Here is an 18,680-nt window from a genome sequence, read left to right on the forward strand (position 1 = left end):
TGCTTCCCCGGGCTGCCTGTTCTCGAGGGCTGCACTCACCTTCCTGATGGCAGCGTTTCACCCCAGGACTCTGAGCACTGTCGCACATCTTTTCCCCCAGAAGAGCGCTGCCCACACCTGAGGAGCAGACATCAGCTGTCACTCGGTCACAGCACAGCCAAATCACACCAGTAATGTAATTCCCCAAAATACCCCTTTCCTTTTCTCTTCAAAGGAAAATTCAATTTATCTTCTCTTTTTTTAGCCAATCCCTCTTCTGTGCCTTCATTGCCACGAATTCCCTAATCTTGTTATTCTTGGGTGTTGGAAAAGAGTAATCATCCGTGCCATGAAATCGAAGACAACAGCAGCACTTCCAGGGAGATGACTGGAGTCAGAGGAATTAATTCTCCCAGCAGACAGCTCCTCTCTAGAACAAATGTGAGTTTAAGAATCAAAGACATGGTTTTAATGAGTCTGCATGAAAGTATGTGTGGCCCAGAGCCATATTCAGTGTTATGCCAGAGAAATGCATCATTTCTCAGGAAAACAGAGAGCAGGGTCATTCAGTGAGCTCACTGCTCCTTCAGAGAGAACCCAACTCTGTTCTTCTTCTTATGCGGTGTCTTGGAGACAATCTCCATCAAATATCCATCCATGCATAGCTGTGTTCTCTGGCACAGCAGGTGAATACCAGAAATCCAGGTGAGGATTTCAGGAGAGATCTCTCTGGAAGTGCACACTGTGCCCTTACTAAAAGCACTGGTGGAGAGAGCTTTGGCTTTCCAGACCCAATGAAAGGAAGGGGTCTGATAAGGCACCGCAGCCCCAGAGATGGACGTGAGAGAGCACATGGTGTGGGACAGCACCAGGGGAGATGCTGCATGTTCTTGGTCCTAGAGCAGGTGCTGAGGAGGAGGATGAGCATTCCCCCCCTCCCATATGGCTTTGTATGACACCGGGGATGTGGGCAGGGTGTCCCTCTGAGGCACTCCAACAAGGAGCTCTTTGGGGCCACCCATCTGATAGCCAGGGGTTAGAGGTTTTAGAAAAGCTGCCCTGCTTATGGCATGCTCTAGGGAAGTCACCCCTGTCTGAGGGTCTCTCTGATGCATGTTGACAGCAGCTGGCAGTTGGAGAAAAGCAGACTTTCAGCCTCTAAGCTGAGCACATTTGCTATGGATGCACTGGAGACTAATGACATAAAAGCTCAGTCATATATATATATATATACATATTTTTTTTTAAGAGGGACTTTGCAAATATATACTTCACATTTTCATGGATATTTCTGCATTTTCATGGATTTTTTTTTCCCCTCTTTTAGGATTTGCCCAAGGAAAAAAAAAAATAGCCCCATTTTTTGCCCCAGAGATATCTGGAAGGTTTGTAACTTCTCTGTGAGCTCTGCAAAAGAATGGCAGCTCGTGAGCATTTATGGAGCAATGGACCACAGAGGGAGGTGAGGGCTTTGGGGAACAGCAGATGTCCCACAGGAGGGAAGGATGGAGGGGTCAGCCAGCTCAGCCCCGTCACAGGGAGGCTCCAGGAAATCTGCAACAAATCTAAAATGTTTCAGAGGTAGACATTCCCTGAAGGTACCTCGGATGAAAGACTTTGCTGCCACAAGGATAAAAAGAAATATAATACAAATTAATTTGGGCTTGGAACTAGAAAGGGTTGTTTGTAGTCCATGTAATGGTTCTATGTTATTCTTTCATGTAGAGAGAGAAGCTCAGGGTCAGGGTTAGTGCTGGAAGGTGGCAGGAATGCTGCAGGTCCAGGAAAAAAAACCAGCAGATGCACAGCAAACCCTCCTCTGTGCTTTTTCTCCGGTCCTACCTTAAGAAAAGAAAAGCCCTTCTAGGAAGTTCTTTCTAAAGGTCAAAAGAAATCCCTTCTGAAGGGAGCAGGTTTGCATTTTACATACATTGTTAGCGGAGCCTTCTTAGCCAGCTCATTTCCTAGGTCCTTAACCAGCCAGCCTCCCTGGAGCAGAGAGATTTCCTCTCGTGTCAAATCACTTGGCTGCACATGGGAGAGAAGCCCTTTCACGGGGTGAATTTGCGAGATTCTCAAATCTTCTTTATTCCCAATGCTGTCCCTCATTGCTGCATCTCCAGGAGACTGTGATGGGCTAAGCCCAGAAGGAGCACAGAAAGGTGACAGCACCCATCCTACACACACACATACACACACACACACAGATACAGTCTTCTAACCCTTCCCCACACTGCATAACCAGGCCTGGAAAGGATCCCTGGAGCTGTTCAAGAACCGTGGGGATGTGGCACTGAGGGACATGGTCAGAGGGCACGGTGGGGATGGGTTGGACTGGGTGATCTGAGAGGTCTTTTCCAACCTCAATGATTCTACTCCGTTGCCAGAGAAGCTGCATTCAGAACAGAGGTAACATGAACTCCTAAGGATGATCTTTTCTTGAAGTTAGTTGCCTGAGCTGGAGAATCAAGCAGGAGAGCGTGGAGCACAAGAAAAACGAACAGAGGCTGCCTTAGGGCACACCCATAAGGTACCAACAGAGTGGAAGAGCAGGCAAGACAAACGCTCACTGAGCGCAATTATTTTAATGAGTCTGTCTTTTCCAAAATCCACATTGCACATATATAAATAGTATTCTCCTTTTTAAAAAAAAGACTCTCACAATAGAAACTGTGACTTGGAGAACAAGAAAGCCTCCCTGTCTCCTGCTACACAAGAAGAAGGCACAAATTCACAATGACATCAGTACAGGCAATCACAGTTGCAGATAGACAGACAGACACGGAAATCCCAAAGGATATCAAAAGGAAAAAGCAGAGCATCCATGCTTTGGAAAGCAGCAGGTGTTCTTGTGTGGGATCTACCATCACTGGTAGCATTTCATGGTGCAGCTGTGATAAGGAGCAATTCCAGTACACATACTCCAGACTCAGTTTTCAAGCCTTCAATGAGCAGAAGAGGAATTTGTATGGTGACCACTTAGTTTTACTACTTTTTGCCTCCAAGTGCCCAAAGAAAAGCACTGCAGTAACTATAATCCTGTGGGCAATGCCTCTGAAGGACTTGCAGGGTGTTGTGCGCTATTCCAAAATGCTGGTGAGCCAGCAACCCGGGAGCCAAACCTGGATCAGCAAGTTACTCTGCTTATTTCCTATAGCAATTACCAGCAGGCAAAAACTATGGGAGCCTTTAGTTCAGTACTGCAGTTCCCACAAACCAAACAGAAGTCAGTGCTGGAAGTGGAGATCACCTGTGAAAACAAGCTCTAAAGGAGATCATGCAGAGATCAGACCAGACAGACCCATCCACCTTCAAGCAGTCCCCAGACTCAGGTGTGCTGATACCAACCCTCCTGCTTAGCAAAGTTGTTCATCATTACAGCCTCTCTCTGGAGCTAGGAGCAGCTGTCTTCCCTCCTGCACAGGCAGGCAGCTGGGCAGCAGTGCAACTAAATGATTTGCCCAGGACTTGGAGGCTGAAGCACAGATTTGAGCCTACATCTTCCCAGGCATGAATCCTCCTGCTTCTGCTCCTTCTAGCCAGTAGGCTTAAAAAAAAAAAAAAAAAAAAAAAAAATCACATGAATGTAATTCCCTGATGTAGAAGAAACTGATAAAGGCAGCAAACTGTTGAAGCATTCAAGCCAGAGTTTTCTCTTCCCTCTCACTGAAGAATGAAATTCAGCCATCAGCTGCACAACAGCTCTCCAGAGCAACCAGAGCCCATGCATGGACTGCACAGAACAACAGCTCCCTTATGGCCCCATTTGCCACCACCTATCCCAACACGCCAGCCATACAGCCCTCACTGTATGCTTTGCAGACATCTGCTGGTGGTCCAGGAGAACCTTGGGCACATCACAGCCTTCCCCTCTCCTCTAGCATCTTCCCTTCAGCCCCACCAGCTCTTCATATACCTATGTGCTGGCCTCAGGCTCAGCCTAGCAAAGCACTGATTCTGGGCTGAATGGGTTGCTGGCCAATTTGGGAAGCATTACCTCCCTCCGACAGCAAGAGATGGGAAGTACCATAGGAAACAGACAATTGAAAGAAATGAGACAAAGGCCCCAGAAAACCTGAGTGCAGTGGGGAGGCATGAGCTGTTTGCTGGCCCTTCTAATCCAGGAGCTTGAGGCATCAACAGGGAGATTGTAGGGTGCAGGCTGAAAATAAAACAAGGACAGGGATCTTCATGGCCTCTCATTAAATCATGCAACACCATGCTGCAGGATTGTGGATGATACAAGTTGACAGAAGAAGGAATCCATTCAGGGCTACTTAATAGAGGCACTACTTCAGCTCAAGAAGCTCCTAAGCAACAGTGTGTTGGAGGCTGGGGAGCACTTTGGGCAAGATACACTCAAAATCCATTCTCCTGCTGCTGCCTCCTGGCAAACAGGCCCTGCCTAGTGCAGTTCTCCTTCCTCACTGGTCCCACATCTCACCAAATACATGAGAGAAAGAGGTCCATTAGCACAGCACTTCTTCCCAGTGAAGAATACAATGCCAGCAATAGTCAGCACTCTGTGCACAGCTCAGGGTCTCTCTGAGCTGGAAGTACCTTTGTTTTGAGTGGCTCTTCAAGAATTCTCTTCTGCAAACTCATCCCATTGACTTGCAAGCCCAGGAGTGCCTTCAGCAGCTGGTTTCCTGCAGCAAGGAGTTCCATACCTCATTGCTCACTGCATGCAATAGATCTGGCAGCCTCCTCAGGAAAGAAGATACCATCAGCATCTTCCTGCACAGCTCTACTGAAGCCCGTTCAGCTGTTAGTCCCCTGCCCCAAGCTGATGTGTCCCAGGCCTGACCTCCATAAAACAATGGAAAGGAAGATGCCTCCCCCAGCACTCAGGGCATAAGCATTGCCCAAAGATTTCATTTGCAGTGTCCTCCCAACCTCCAGTTACCCCAGGAGCTTGTTCCCAAGGATCCAGCCACGCTGACCTTCCAGCACCACTGCAACCCAGCGTGATCAAAACATGGAAAATGCCAATGCTAACTGTGATCCCTGTGATTCGCTGTCTCTTATAATGGATGGTAAAGTTTTCCAAATGAAGGAAAAAGGGGGCAAGGATTTCCAAAGGGGGGGAGACTGTTTTACACTGCTTTTTCAATAGTAAACACATATATTATGTCCCTACTGCCGCAAAGCCCGGCCCTAAAATGCTGAAATCTTCTTGTGACCGAGTGGCAGCAAGCTGTAATTCACTCCATTCCTGCTTCTATTACATCCAAGAATTGCTTCACTTTTGAAGAGAAAGAGGTGTCATTTGTCAGCCCCATGTAGCCCCTCCTTCCAGCCATCACATTGCCACCTCCTGCTAGACAAATTATTTCATCCTCCTCTTCCAATCTGCTCCCCCAAAAGCCAGTCTTCCCCCAGGAGCTGTCCAGTTCATTCTTTCACAGTGACATCATTAGCAATTCTCTTTGTGAAGCCAAGTAATGGGCATGTTCCTATCAGCAAAAATCTGGAATTTTCCTGCTGTTCCATCCCTCCTCCTTCAATTGATTGAAAGAAGCCTGTCTGCCTGCTGGCTTGTCACAAGCACTTTCCCCACACCTCTGATGGATGGTGCACCTCAGATTCCAGCCCACCCACTGCAGCATCTGGCTGGCTGCTAACAAAACTCTGCCTGGGTTTAGGATGTGGCCAGGTCTCTGGGCAGGTTGAGCTGTATTGCCTCTCCTCCTGGTGTGTACTTGGCCACTGGCCCGTTGCCTTCCATGGTGAAGAGTTTGCAAGCCTTCGCATTCTCATGGACCGGTGTGGACTTTTTCGAGGAGATGGGGGAATTTGTGGGGCTCAGCTGAACAGCAGTGGTATCCTGCACTGTGTGCTCGCTAGTTTCAATTTCAAAGGCAGTGTTGCCAGGTTTGATGAGACCGATGTTGGAACCTGGTTTGGATTTTCTGGCCCCGTGAGCAGGTGGCCTCCGGCTGCAGATGCAGCAGGCACCGAAGAATGTGAAGGCCACCACCAGCAAGATGGGTCCTATGATGATTGGAGGGTTGTTCATGGGGAGGAAGGTCCCAAATGCAAATGCTCCCACTAGAGTGATGTTAATCCCTGCCAGCATGATGCAAAGTCCACACGCACAGCAGAGGGCAGGGGAAGGGAGGCCCTGAGGTCGTGTCTTTTTCTGGCTGGGCTTCTGGGTCAAAGAAGCACTGCTCTTTTCACTGAACATGTTGAGGTGAGTCTTGGAGGTCACTTCAGTCCTCACAGGGCGCACACAGTGCTGAGAAGGCTATCTCTGGTCTTCTGCTCCCTTGAAATCACTACAGAAGAAGAAAAGCACATGCAGCTGTTACAGCAAGAAAACAAAGGCAACTTTCCACCGCCACTGGAAGTGACCAGCACCTTCTCCATGTTTGCTGGTACCGACAACAAAGTACAAATCCAAGCCTGCTCCCAAATCTGGGCTCTCCCTGGCCCAATGGCCTTAGCCATCCAGGTGGATGAAGCCCACCTGAATCCAGGCACATGATGGCCCAGAGCTAAGACTTGGGCTCTGCCTCACAGTGTTCATCATCACCCAGGCAACATCTGTCCAAAATAGCAGACCCCAGTACTGCTATGAACAGCCCTAACTACAGCGTGAATGCAATATATTTGTGGAGGATAAGGGTACTAAGTTATAACACAGAGTGGGACTGCTTGCTCCATTACTCAGTTGTCTTGTAGTTGAAGCTAGTCATCCAGGCCAACCTTCTAGCCAGTGGAGACTAAAAGGCACCAGAAGGTGATCCAGGACATGCCAAATTGTCCAGAATAGGCAGGTTGAGTCAACTACAAAGAGAATCTGAGCAGTTAATGGTTAAATGCATAGCAAGACAAACTCTATCCATAGTCACAGAAGACAGTGATGAGGTGGAAAAATGTATCTGAGTCCCTAGAGCATTTGTGGGGGCTTTGCCTGCTAGACTGCTCTTTCTACCATGCATCACACCATGTTGGGTGTGATCGTAGAAGATCATGTAGAAAGGGCCAGGAAGCCTGTCTGCTTCAGCAAGTGTAAAGCCAAACTAATGCAATTTCCCTGCACCACCAGCTCCTGGATGCAGGGTCATTGCAAATGAGAAAATTAAGTTAGAAGAGGGTCCATGTGAGAATCTACCCTTTCCTAGGACCAAAGGCAGGAATACATATCCTTCACTGACAAAAGCAGCTTGTCCACAGAAGAGGTCATTGGATGTGATGGGAGCTGGCTTTGAGTTCACTGAACTTTGCTAGGAAGCCAAATTTTCAGAAACCAAATTGCCAGCAGTTTTCTGGTGATGCCTTTGATTTTACAAGCAGGAGAACAATTCTCATCCCAGCCTGACTGGGAACAACAACAGTCTGCTCTCTCATACTTCCCTGCCTGGCTCCCTAGCTTCTTTCTTCCTCTGCTGTCAAATCACATTCATAAAAGACTACAGGGAGAAAACTGATACCACACAGGTTTCTAATGCAAGAGCCAAAATCACTGCTGTGTTACTAATGCTCTGCAGCCACTACATTAAAAAAAGAATCACACACACACACACACACACACACACACACACCAACAACAGAAAAATGACTAAGGAAATAGAAATCCTTACCCGTCAACACACCAGTGAGATCAGCCAGCCATTTCCAACGCGTTTCCCAGGGTATTACATTTTCCCACACCTCCAGCTGCTGTCTCCAGTGTCATCTCTCATTGCCCCTGCGCAGGCTTTTGTTTCGAGCTGAATAGAAGTGCAGCAGTGAACTTTCGGTGAAGTTCCTGCTCAGTGAGACATCACCTGGAGCTGACAGGGCGGTTCCTCCTGGTCTGGGGAAGAGTCTGCAGGCAAAAGTGTTTCAGAAGTGAGGACGTGCAAGAGGGGAAAGGCATTTTCTCCATCAGACAGGTTAACAACATACGTGTTTCTCCAGCAGAGTCCTCTTATTCTGCTTGGGAACCTCAGCACGCTGCTGTGAGCTGGAGCCCTGCTTTTCACCAGCAAGGCAGCTCCTGGTTAAGCATCCACACACTCTAAATCACATCACAGACTCCCTCCACGGGGCTTGCTCCCTCCTGGCTCCTCAGCCCTCACTTGCTTCCACCTCATGAGAATATCCCTGCTCCCAGGAGAGCTATCTGGGCTCTAAAGGGATGGGTAAAAAGAATCACACAGCAGCTGTCACTGTAGCTACATCAAAGGGACCGTGCTGGTTTCCGGCTGCTTTCAAGGCTGCAACGATAGCAACCAGCAGAGCCCTGGCAGCTTGGTTCCTCTGCCTGGCAATGCGTGTTGGGGGCTGCGGCTGAATCCTGTCACCTTCTAGAGCTCAGGGTGATATTACAGTAAGAGAGGGTCCTCCCCCCATCCCCTCTGCAGTCACAAGAACCCACTGATGGGGGTCTGCCCCCACTGTTATTTTCCAGAGGAAATCTGGCAGCTTTTACCTTCCTGCTTCCACTTCAGCCAAATCAACCAGTTCCAAAATAACCAGCTTGCTTTCCATCACCGTCCGAAATGACTAACTTCTTTTCCTTTAGGAAAAGTTCTTTTGGGGCTGTGTGAAACACGTTCTTTCCTTATCACTTAGAAACTGGGTTTCTACTCCAAACAACATCTCAGCTTGAAATGCATTAGTGTCAAGCATTGCTACCAGGAAGAGGAAAATAGAAAAAGGAAAAAAGAAAAAAAAAAAAAAGCTGCATAACCAAGCTAGAAATCCAGAGAATAGAGCGAGTCCTTGTAGGGGAATATTCATCCCTCCCTATATTCTCATGGGGCCAAACAGAGGGTTTTATTCATAGCTCTGCATGTTCCTGGAGCTCTGAGGACATTCTGACATACCCAGGCAGTGTTTTATGGCTATCGTTTAAAGCCACGCCAGCAGCATGCACAGTTCCCTCTTGGTTGTAGCAAAGGGGATGGAGCTGTCATCCTTCCACCACAGCAGAACAGGCTCCAAATGAGTCCGCTTTCCCGAGGGGCAGCGAAAGAGCGGCTGCGAGCAGCACGCAGAAATCGCAGTCAGACAGCTCTAGCCATCCTCTGCGCACATACAGACTCACGAACACACGCAGGAGAAGCCTTCAGGGGAAGCGAGAGACTTTTCCCTGGACAAAGTGCTTGGGAAAGCCCCTTGCGGGGCCACGGGGAGCCGCGGTGTTTGGGAGAGGGGACTTTACCTGTAGGCGCCCCGGGGGTCTCCTTCAGCCCTCAGACAGCAGCGCCAAAGCCACGGCGGGTCCCGACCGGGCCGGGCTGGAGGCAGCAGGCTCTCCCATGCCGCCTTCCCTCTCCTCCTCCCCGAGCTCGGGAAACTTTGCTGGGTGAGAGCTCAGCGGGCGCCGTGCGAGCCCGGCCGCATCTCCCCGCTTCCCTCCGTCCGCCGGGCTGATGCTCTCCTTCTTGGGCAGGAGGGGGCTCAGCCGCAGCTCCACATCCTCGCTGCCTCCCCTTCCTCCCCAGCCCCGCCCGCTGTCCGGCAGCCTCTCCGCCTCTCCCCCTGCCTCCTTTTTATTCTCCCTTTCCAACTCGAAGGCTGCAGCCTCCGCCCCTTCAGCCGCCGGAGGTACCCGAAGCAGAACAGTCCCTTTTCCCCAGCAGCGGAAGGCTGCACCCCGCTAGAGGCAGCCCCGAGCCCCGGTGCAAGGCTCACAGCTGCCCTACAGGGATTTGGGAACAGCTGTGTTCCCGGCTCGCAGCGCAGGGGGCACTTAAATGATAAAGGCTGGAAGCGCGCTTTGCGAATGGAACAAACCGCTGATGTCAGGTGCTGAGCATCCTGGAGGGGCAACTCCTGGCTGGGGGGAAGGCAGGAGGGTGCTGAGCCTCCAAGAGATGGGAATGCTCAGAGTGTAAGAGCTGGTGAATTCAAAGAGCATCTTCAGATGCAAAACTAACACGGCTATCAGACCTTGCCTCCACCCAAAGGTACTGCTGGCATCTCTCTACAAATATGCTAGACCCTGTTGCAAGCACAGCCAGTCTTGGCTCCTACATTAAGAAACTAGCCAGGCTGCAGAGCTAGTGCCCACAAAACGAAGGCAGGCTGTGAGCTGTGAGCTGCACAGAGCATAGGTCGTCCCTCCTCAGCTGTGCAGATGCTCACATTCCCTCATCTGTACCCACACTGTTGTAAGCAGCCTGGATGCTATCAGCAGCAACTCGACAAAGGCTCTTCTTCAGCTTATTGCAGAAAAATCCTACCCGAATCAAACATGATTCATTCTCTCCTTTTTAAAATGATTGCTTTCATGCTCTCTCTCTCAAGAGAAGGAGGAAAGATAGCACAGAGATGCAGAAAAACAAAGGTCAAAGGAGAAATTGCTGAAGAGGAACAAACACACACTTCTCTCTGTTATCCAGGCACTACTCCAGCCTGCACATTCCTAACAAAGCAGCATCTTCTGTTGCATCCCACCTCACAGGTTGGCCTTGAAACTGAGGCAAAAAAAAAACCAAGCTTTGCAGGAAGCTGGGCTCAACCCTTCCCAGGACAGCTCTGCCTTCTCCCTGCCTGGCACAGTGCTGTCAGTGCACTGTGGGGCTTGGGTGAGGGCAGGGGGGTACCAGGAGACCAGCGCTGGTCAGACACCTTGCGCAGCCTTCTTGCATGAAATAACAGGGAAATCTCATTCCAGAGATGCAGTATCTCTTGCAGGCATTCCCTGGCCCTGCAGGGTGAGCTTCAAAATGGCTCAGCGTACTCAATCCCAGCAGAAAAGTGATGGAAGAGGACGCCGCTGCTTGGGCTTTGCTTGGCACAACTCAGAGAGTCCTTCCTGCAGCAGAGCTGTCGTCGAGTGCTCGCTGACTTTTGCTAGGTAAAAACTGGAGTGCTGAACTCCTGGCACAGCCCCACAGAGCCCTATGGGAATGGTCCCATAAGCCATACCCATTCAAGAGAGGCTGTCAGACAGAATGAGCCTGCCGGGGTCATTGATTCAAGTCCCCTGCTATCACATTGTATAACAGCAATCAAAAAGTGCTCAAGCTTCTAATGGGGTCAATTAATACCAAATGACCTGTGAGCCATTCCCTAATTGCATGAAGCAGTGATGAAGCAGGCTGCTTCCTTCAGGTTATTGCTGGCTGTTGCATGACTCTCCATCACACTTTCAGCTTAATGGGCCATAAACCCAATAAAAAGGGGAAGGCTTTGCAGAAATATGACATATATAGGGCTCCACTGAAGAAACAGTTCTGAGTTTCACGTATGTGGCCCTGACAACCTGGCAGGCTGCATTTGTGTGATTAAAACAACTGCTAATTCAAGAACTAAAATTAAAGCTAGATTTCCCACTGGTATAAATCAGAACAGATCCACCACCTCGCAGAGCCCTGGTAGCTCACCAGCATTCATCATTTGCCAGGGGGCTTTGCCAGGCTGATTTTGAACTTACCAGGAGGCAGGAAGCCCTACCATGCTCAGCTCCCAGCCCTCTGCAGAATGCAGATCTATATATCTGGAGGAGCTGCTCGTTCTCATTTTCTGCTGAATTCCAGCATTAACTCAAGTCAGAAATTTCTGAATGAGAGGCAAAATTTGCCTGCTTGCTTTTTCCCATTGTCATTTCCTGAGTGTGGGTTTACACTAAAATCTGGCTTGAGTGCTCCTCCACTCAAAAAGACATAAGCAAGGTAGATGTGTGGTCTGGTCCCATCTCACCACGGATTAAGTTTTTGTTGTTTCTGAATAAAAGAGACTTGGCAGCCATGCCCCATGCATGGTGTCCCCGAGGACACTCACTGCAGCTCAGCAGGGATAGCTCATACTTTCACTCCGCTCTTCCCATGAGCTTTCTTATCATGCACACCACTGTCTCCATGACCTAAAGCAGCTGGGCCTGCTGTTCCAGATCTGTTACCAGGTGTTCCCATCCCCACATCAAAGCACTTCAGAGAAAGGGTTTCTTTTGTCTGTGTGTTACACTGAATAGCGTGGGACCCTCATGCCAAGTTTCTGAATGCTAATGCAATTCAAGTGCTTCATGATGGGCTCCAGAGAAGTGGCTTCAAATCCCAGCTCTGCAACAGACTCCCTGTCTGGGAGCCTTTACCCCTTCAGACAAACAAACAAACAAAAAGCTTTATAGAATCATGGAATCATTAGGGCTGGAAAAGACCTCTACGATTCAGACCAACCATCCACCTACCACTAATATTGCCCTCTAACCCATGACCCAAAGTACCACATCTACAACATCTTCCAGATATTCAAACCAATTTCTCGTTCCTAAGAAGACCTCTGGAAATGCTGAGAGCTGAAGAAAATTAGCTGGCAGCATCCTTGTTGGGGAGACATCTGTGCTAGCAACTCTTCTGTTACACAAACAGTACAGTAATTTTTAATGAAGCTTTCTCAAACAGGAGGAAATTAGCAGGTCACTTATCAGCAAGGGGCAAATATTTGTAATTAGCTTTCAGAGAGATTATGTCTCCTGTGTTTAATTCTCAAAGGTTCCCACTGGTAAACTAATTAACGAGAAGCTTCATTGGAAGAGCTGGCCTGAAGTTGTATGGCTTTATTATCCCAGCAGGCAGTTCGTTCTCCCGTTGCACGTGGCTCTCTCTTCTGGGCAAAGCAGGCCAATGGGGAGTTGATCAGGAAGAGGCAAAAAAGCACAGCGTGCCCATCAGCAGCTCTACCTCATGATGTCAAATGTAGTTCATCCGAAACCTCAGCGTGACAGCTGCTTCTTTACAAGAAGTGCTGGTCGAGATTTTAGTTAAAGGCCTGATGGCAGCTCAGACAGAAATCAGAGTATGCATTATATAATTTATACATTATACATATTTTCTACATTACCTATTACATATGATATTTTTTCTTATCTTCCCCTTCTTCTCCAAGAAGAAAACACAAATACACTTAATCTGCATTTGAGCAGCTAGAGAAATCAGCAACCTTGATAGAGCAGGAGTCATGGAAATGAGGTCCTGATCCAGCAGAGCACTTCAATATATGGGTTTTTTTTGCTTGGAATTTACATTGTTCTACTGGATGCAATGTGACTGCTCACAAGCCTTGAGGTCGCTGTGGACTTTCTGTGATCAATGCTTTCACCTGATAAAAAAAGCCAGTTACATACCTGAGAATGTCAGGCCCAAACATCACATGAAGAAGGAACGGTCCTTCCAAAAGCATTATGCTCTTCTGTTGAGACCATGATTTTGAGAATGGGATTTAGATGATCTCACCAATCAGTGGCAGTGAACTGGGTTTTTGATCTTGAAGAAGACCTGAAATGATGGTTCAATGGCTTTCCTGTTTAAGCTGTTGTGGATATGAAGCCCAAAACCTCTTTGGAACAGATTTAATGTAACTCTGTTGGCCAACAAGACAAGACTTAATTTCCTCCTGTTGTATCCACCTGATGGTCAGCTTGCAGCATGCCAGACCACACGAGACACTAATTATCATCAGCATAAATCACAATACTCCAGCCAGTTTTGATTCCTGGAAAATCTAGCTTTGAGGAATGTCAGACTCAATGTTGTCAGCAGATGGTGTTTCTCTGTGGAGGAGAGTCATGTCCTTGATCAGACTAACACTACCTAGGGTGCTGATGCCCTTGTTTCTCACCCAACATTTGTAACCCAAGGGCTGAGGCTCTACGCATCTACTGTGATGAGTAAGACCTGGAAAAACAGCCAGTGCTGAAAAGTGGTTCATGTCTCTCCAAGGTATTTTACACCTTGGACACAGGTGAGATGTCTTGAAAGTTCTTCTGCCTTGCAAAATCTGCTGGGTGTCTCATGGTTCAATCTACAGTACAAGAGCAGAAAGCTTTGCGAGTCCTTAACTCCTCAGAGAAGCAAAATAAACAAGACTTCTATGAAAATTAAAGGTCAGAACTGGGAGCCCTTACTTGTCCTTACGTGAAACTCTGGAAACCTTTTCAATGCGTGTCCTATTTCCTCAGCAGCAGGGTGCATAAAAGAAAGCCAGAGAGACTATTTGGATCCTTCTGTGCTTTAGACAGATCCCACACCACTTCATGGAAGAGGTTGCAGTGATTTCAGTGAACTGTGAACAAGGTCTGTAGGACGCTGCCTTGTGAATGTTTACTCTCTGGTAGAGAGCAGATGTCCGTGGACACCATATGGGATATCAAGTTACAACATGGCAAAGCACAGGTCATTAATCACATCTTTAAATGAAGTGATTATAAGGTCATCACGTCAAACATTTCCTAGCATCATTGTGCTTGCACACGTTTTATTTTTCATAGAGCTTGGGGAAGCATCTGGTTAAAGCACTTGACTCCGACCCATTAACTCTGCCGCAAGTCACTCTCATAATACATTTAATCTTCTGCCTCTCAGTTCCTACACCGCCACTCCAATGTCATCATGGAACACAGCAAACAGGATCCCCTCTCCCTAAAAGCATCCACTGTCTGGATGAATTCAGCTCTCAGACACAATAGATCCAAAATGCTGTGTTTGTCCATGGCAGACATAGACACGCACATGCCCCACATCAGACCCCATAACTACCCACTTGTCTATAGGGAGCAACTGCTTCCCACAGGATGGAGATCAGCTGTATGTGATAAAAGTCTCTTTGCCTTCAAGAGCAAAAGGGGAAAAGATCCCCTGACAGCTACGAACAGTTTTGAGAAAGCATGGGTAGACAACTGGTAGGGTGGGATGGCTTTTAGGCTTTTAATGGTTTTTAGGTTTAGGAGTCACTGAGATTGCAATTTCCCTTTCCATATCCCACATGCGGACCACGCGCATATAGGGAAAAGCTGAGCTGACATGCTGCCTTTACCATTGTCAAGACCCTACAAACTCCTACACCCAACAGACTGACTAAGACCAGGTAAGAAATTAAGCACTGGGTTCCCACCTAATCTTCAGCACCAGGACAATGTGAAATTCCAATCCAATTTCACATCCTTTTTTAACTAAACTTGTGGAGCTGAGAAATTGAAGCATCATTAGAAGCTGACTTTGGCTTACAGGAGCTCTTTCGTGATGGACCCTCCAGTGACACAAATGGGAGCAGAGCCAGACATCCCTTCTTCATCACCCTGTCCTCATCAGCAGATGTAATCAGAGATGCAAACAATATGACTGAAGAAGAAAAAGACAAACAAATAACAACTGGAAACAGCTTGTGCTGCTGTTTCTGTGACTGTTTGAAAGCAGTAAGATGGTCTCCTCTAATGACAAGGTTTCCCCTCCATGTTCTCACAGATGCCCATTTATTTCTCTAAAACAGGAGAGGTGTCTGCAGGGGCACAGGGAGACTGCTCATCAGCTCCTCTGAGCATCTTCCCCAGGGCCTGTCTCCTCCTTACAAGCCCCACATCTCTGTCTCCAGGCTTTTACTATCAGCTCATCCAGGAGGAAGCTGATCCTTACTTATGCCTGGGTGCAGCAGGGCGGCAGGCATTTGTCTCATTTAACCCCATTTAGTAAAGACTGGAGGGAAACGCTCCCCCCATCCCTATCTCACCTGGGAGAAATTTTCTGTCGGCTCCTTTGTGTTTCTGAATGAGTGTGATTTGATGCTGGGAGGATTGAAAATGCACTCGTTCTTCCCTTGGAGATTTTCTGCTCGCTGCTGGGGATCGTGCAACACCTACTCATCTCAGTGGGAAATAGTATATACCTCACAGAAAGAGCAAGAAGCCAAAGCACTGAATACATGCATTCCTCTTACAGTTCTGTCTGCAACTGGAGCTTATTCCGGATTCAATAGCATGGTTATCCCAGCTTCTGGGGAGGCGGATTAAATCAATGATTAATTTAAAGCAATTTATACCTTTTAACCATTCAAGCATGTTTCCCAGGTCTGAGATCAATGCCTGGAAATCCATGACTATTTCAGATGGAGCCATTTATCCCCTGTCCACAGCACATCCCTGCGATTGAGGAAATAGCTCAGCCCTTGGCTTAGCCCAACTGCTGTTTTTTGGTGTTTTGGGTCCAGCTTACTCCGTGAAAAGAGGTTGTTGTGACTTAGGAAATGAGATGTGCCCGTCCCTTCCTACATCTGCCTATGTGGCACCTTAGGTGTGACACAGCCTCTCTGCACCTTGCTCAGAGCTCTTCTGCAAAATACAGTCAATTCCATTTTGAGCTTCCCCAGCTCATCTGCTTGGCTATAAACCCTCCTGCTCTGCACCTTGCTCCAAGCCTCCAGTCAGCTGAATGACCAGAGAATAGAAATACCAGCCAATCACTGAGCTGACAGTGAGACAGTTTTATAGGCAACATAAAGTTGTCTCTAATGCTGGAGCAGCTGTGCCTGTGTGGGGAGAGAGCAGCAGAAGAGAGCAGGGCTTGGCTGCAGGAGGAATGGAGTTAAAAAAGAAAAAATTAATCCAATAAAATTTCCCCGGATAGCATTTGATGAGCTAGTTATATCACAAGAGGCATGTGTGTTAGAAAGCATTAATAAAACCTGCAGTAAAAGCTGGTAGGATTCAGAGCAAACATTACACGTGGATTTATGAGTCTGGTGCAAAATTTTATACTCCCAATACTGAGGCTTGGTTCTGGAAGACAGCACCTGGGGTGGGCTGGAAGCTCTCTAAAACGGGCAGGAGGGAAAAGCTGGGGAGGAGGAGCATCTTTTGGGGTGGCAGGGTCTCTATTGGACATCCAGCTGAAATGAAGGAAAGGAAGTCAATGTAAAAGATGGAGAAAAATAGTCGGCAGCCTCTTAGGGAGCTACTCAAAGAATTGAGTGCCTTGATCTCTTAGAGAGAGTTCCAGCTAACACATCTTCTGCTTGTCATCATTTGCTTTTTATTTGCTCAGCCTATAATTGGTCAAGCAGGCTGTCCATAAGGTACCATCTCAGTGCTGGCTATTGTACAGGTACTGCTCTTATCCAGGAGCAGAGAGAAACATATCAACAACAAGGCTGGGTATGCAGCCAGGAAAGCTGCTGATTTCACTGAGAAAATACTAACCATAAACTGTGCCCCGCTTCTGTCCTGTAACACCTCGAGCTCCTTGCAACAATAAGACATCACAGTGCAATCAGGACATCACGCAGAGCGAAGATGAAAGGCCAGAGGACTAACACAGCAATGCGGCTCATAGTGGGGACTCAAGTAGGAAGTCAGAAAACCCAACCCATGCAGCGTGCCAGGCTGGAGCCACAGGTCCCCAGAGCCTCCTGCAGCTACTAAAAGAAACTGGAGTCACTGCAAAACCCACTGAGCAGCAACCAGGCCTGAGAGCAGACAGCTCATGTAAAAACATGACCCTATCTTGCAAAGGAATGGATTTCTCTGTCTGCTTTAAACACTCAAGGACAGCTACAGTCCCTGAATATAAATAACAAAAGGTATTTGGCTGTTTAGTTGTCTTATTAGAGGAGGAAAGTGGCAAGATTCATAGCAGAATGGCTTTTGGTTTATGTAGAAAAGGGATCCTCAATGAAGTATCAGCTTCTGACACCTGCTGAAGCCTTATCTGCCCTGCACAGCCCCTCAGGACACCCAAAAACCTGAGGGGTCAGACACCTGAGGGTGATTTACCCAGCAGGGAAGCACATGAGGATGACTTCAGGTGCAAAATCACCCCAGGCTCCCACTTTCTCCTGTCTTTTTCTTTCTGCAAAACTCACTGTGGTAGGCAGCGCTGCTGCTGGGGAAGCTGCATTTCAGACCCTTCTCAAGATGCTTTCTGGCTCCTTTTGCTGCTGCTTGGAGCGGAGCCCTGTGGCTCCAGCACTGCAGGTCCTGACTGCCTGCTGTGTTAATGCATCCAGCCCTACTGCACGAGCACTAACACACGTCTTCTGGGTCCAGCAAGGACAAATGCTGGTTTCAGTATGCCAGAAACAATCTCTGTCAAACAACACACTGCTCAGCTCACCCACAGGTGAACCCATAGAAAACAAAGGAGTAAAGGGACCACATGGCCCACATGAAAGCCCTTAACCACACTCTTGTAATGTTCCCATAGGAAGATGCAGTCCCCAGAGCCCAGTGCTCTGCAGATGCAGGAGAAAGTTTGTCTGTCCACATGTGATTTTCACTGAAATGAGACAATTTTGTGGCCAGCAGTTCCCAGCAGCTCCAGGCAATCCTTTGATGGCAGGTACAGGAAGGCCACAGGTTTACAACCTGCTCTGGCATGAAACAAGACCATTTACCCCAGAACAGCATCCAGTTTGCTTTATCCCTCACAGGACTCCTTCCTTCACTTCACCACCCTTCTGGGTCTTCCAGGCTGCAGGAGCAGGGCAAGGCTGCCTGGAAAACATGCCACTAGGGTGCAGAAGGCTTCATGATGGTTTTTTTGGTGAAGATCATAGAACTGTAGAATCATTAAGGTTGGAAAAGACCTCTAAGATGATCCAGTCCAGCCATCCGCCTACCACCAATATTGCCCACTAACCATGTAACTAAGTACTGCATCTAAAGATCTGGCAATAGAAAGCAGAATACGGTGGAAAGGGACGTTCATCACCTGCTGTGCTGGATCGTTTTGTCACTGATTCAGTAGGCAGGAACTCTTCCCAAGATTGCTGACACATCCCGCTTGGAAAGCTCACACTTTCCAAGTGATATTTCAGGATGAAGATTAGCTGCTGTTTCTGTAAGTCTTGTGAGGGCAGTGTGACCCAGTGCTTTTCACCCACTCTCCCGTTTTCATCTATCAAAGGAAGCAAATATCAGCTCTCTGGGGCCAGACAACTTCTCCTCATGTTTCACCACCAACTAATTATTATAAGGGGATAGGAAATAGAAA

At 48.0% G+C, this 18,680-nt stretch overlaps 2 long non-coding RNA genes across 2 annotated transcripts; one reads left to right on the plus strand and one right to left on the minus strand.

Moving 5' to 3' along the window:
- Nucleotides 74-3,555, plus strand: LOC110402797. Its single transcript, XR_002441312.1, has 3 exons — nt 74-170; nt 245-420; nt 1,307-3,555. It is a non-coding gene; the product is annotated as an uncharacterized LOC110402797 (long non-coding RNA).
- LOC110402796 lies at nt 3,543-9,626 on the minus strand. The gene is made up of 3 exons (XR_002441311.1): nt 9,137-9,626; nt 7,569-7,795; nt 3,543-6,260 (listed from the first exon to the last, which is right to left on the minus strand). It is a non-coding gene; the product is annotated as an uncharacterized LOC110402796 (long non-coding RNA).

Source organism: Numida meleagris, chromosome 7 (genome assembly GCF_002078875.1).
Source record: "Numida meleagris isolate 19003 breed g44 Domestic line chromosome 7, NumMel1.0, whole genome shotgun sequence".
NCBI lineage: Eukaryota > Metazoa > Chordata > Aves > Galliformes > Numididae > Numida > Numida meleagris.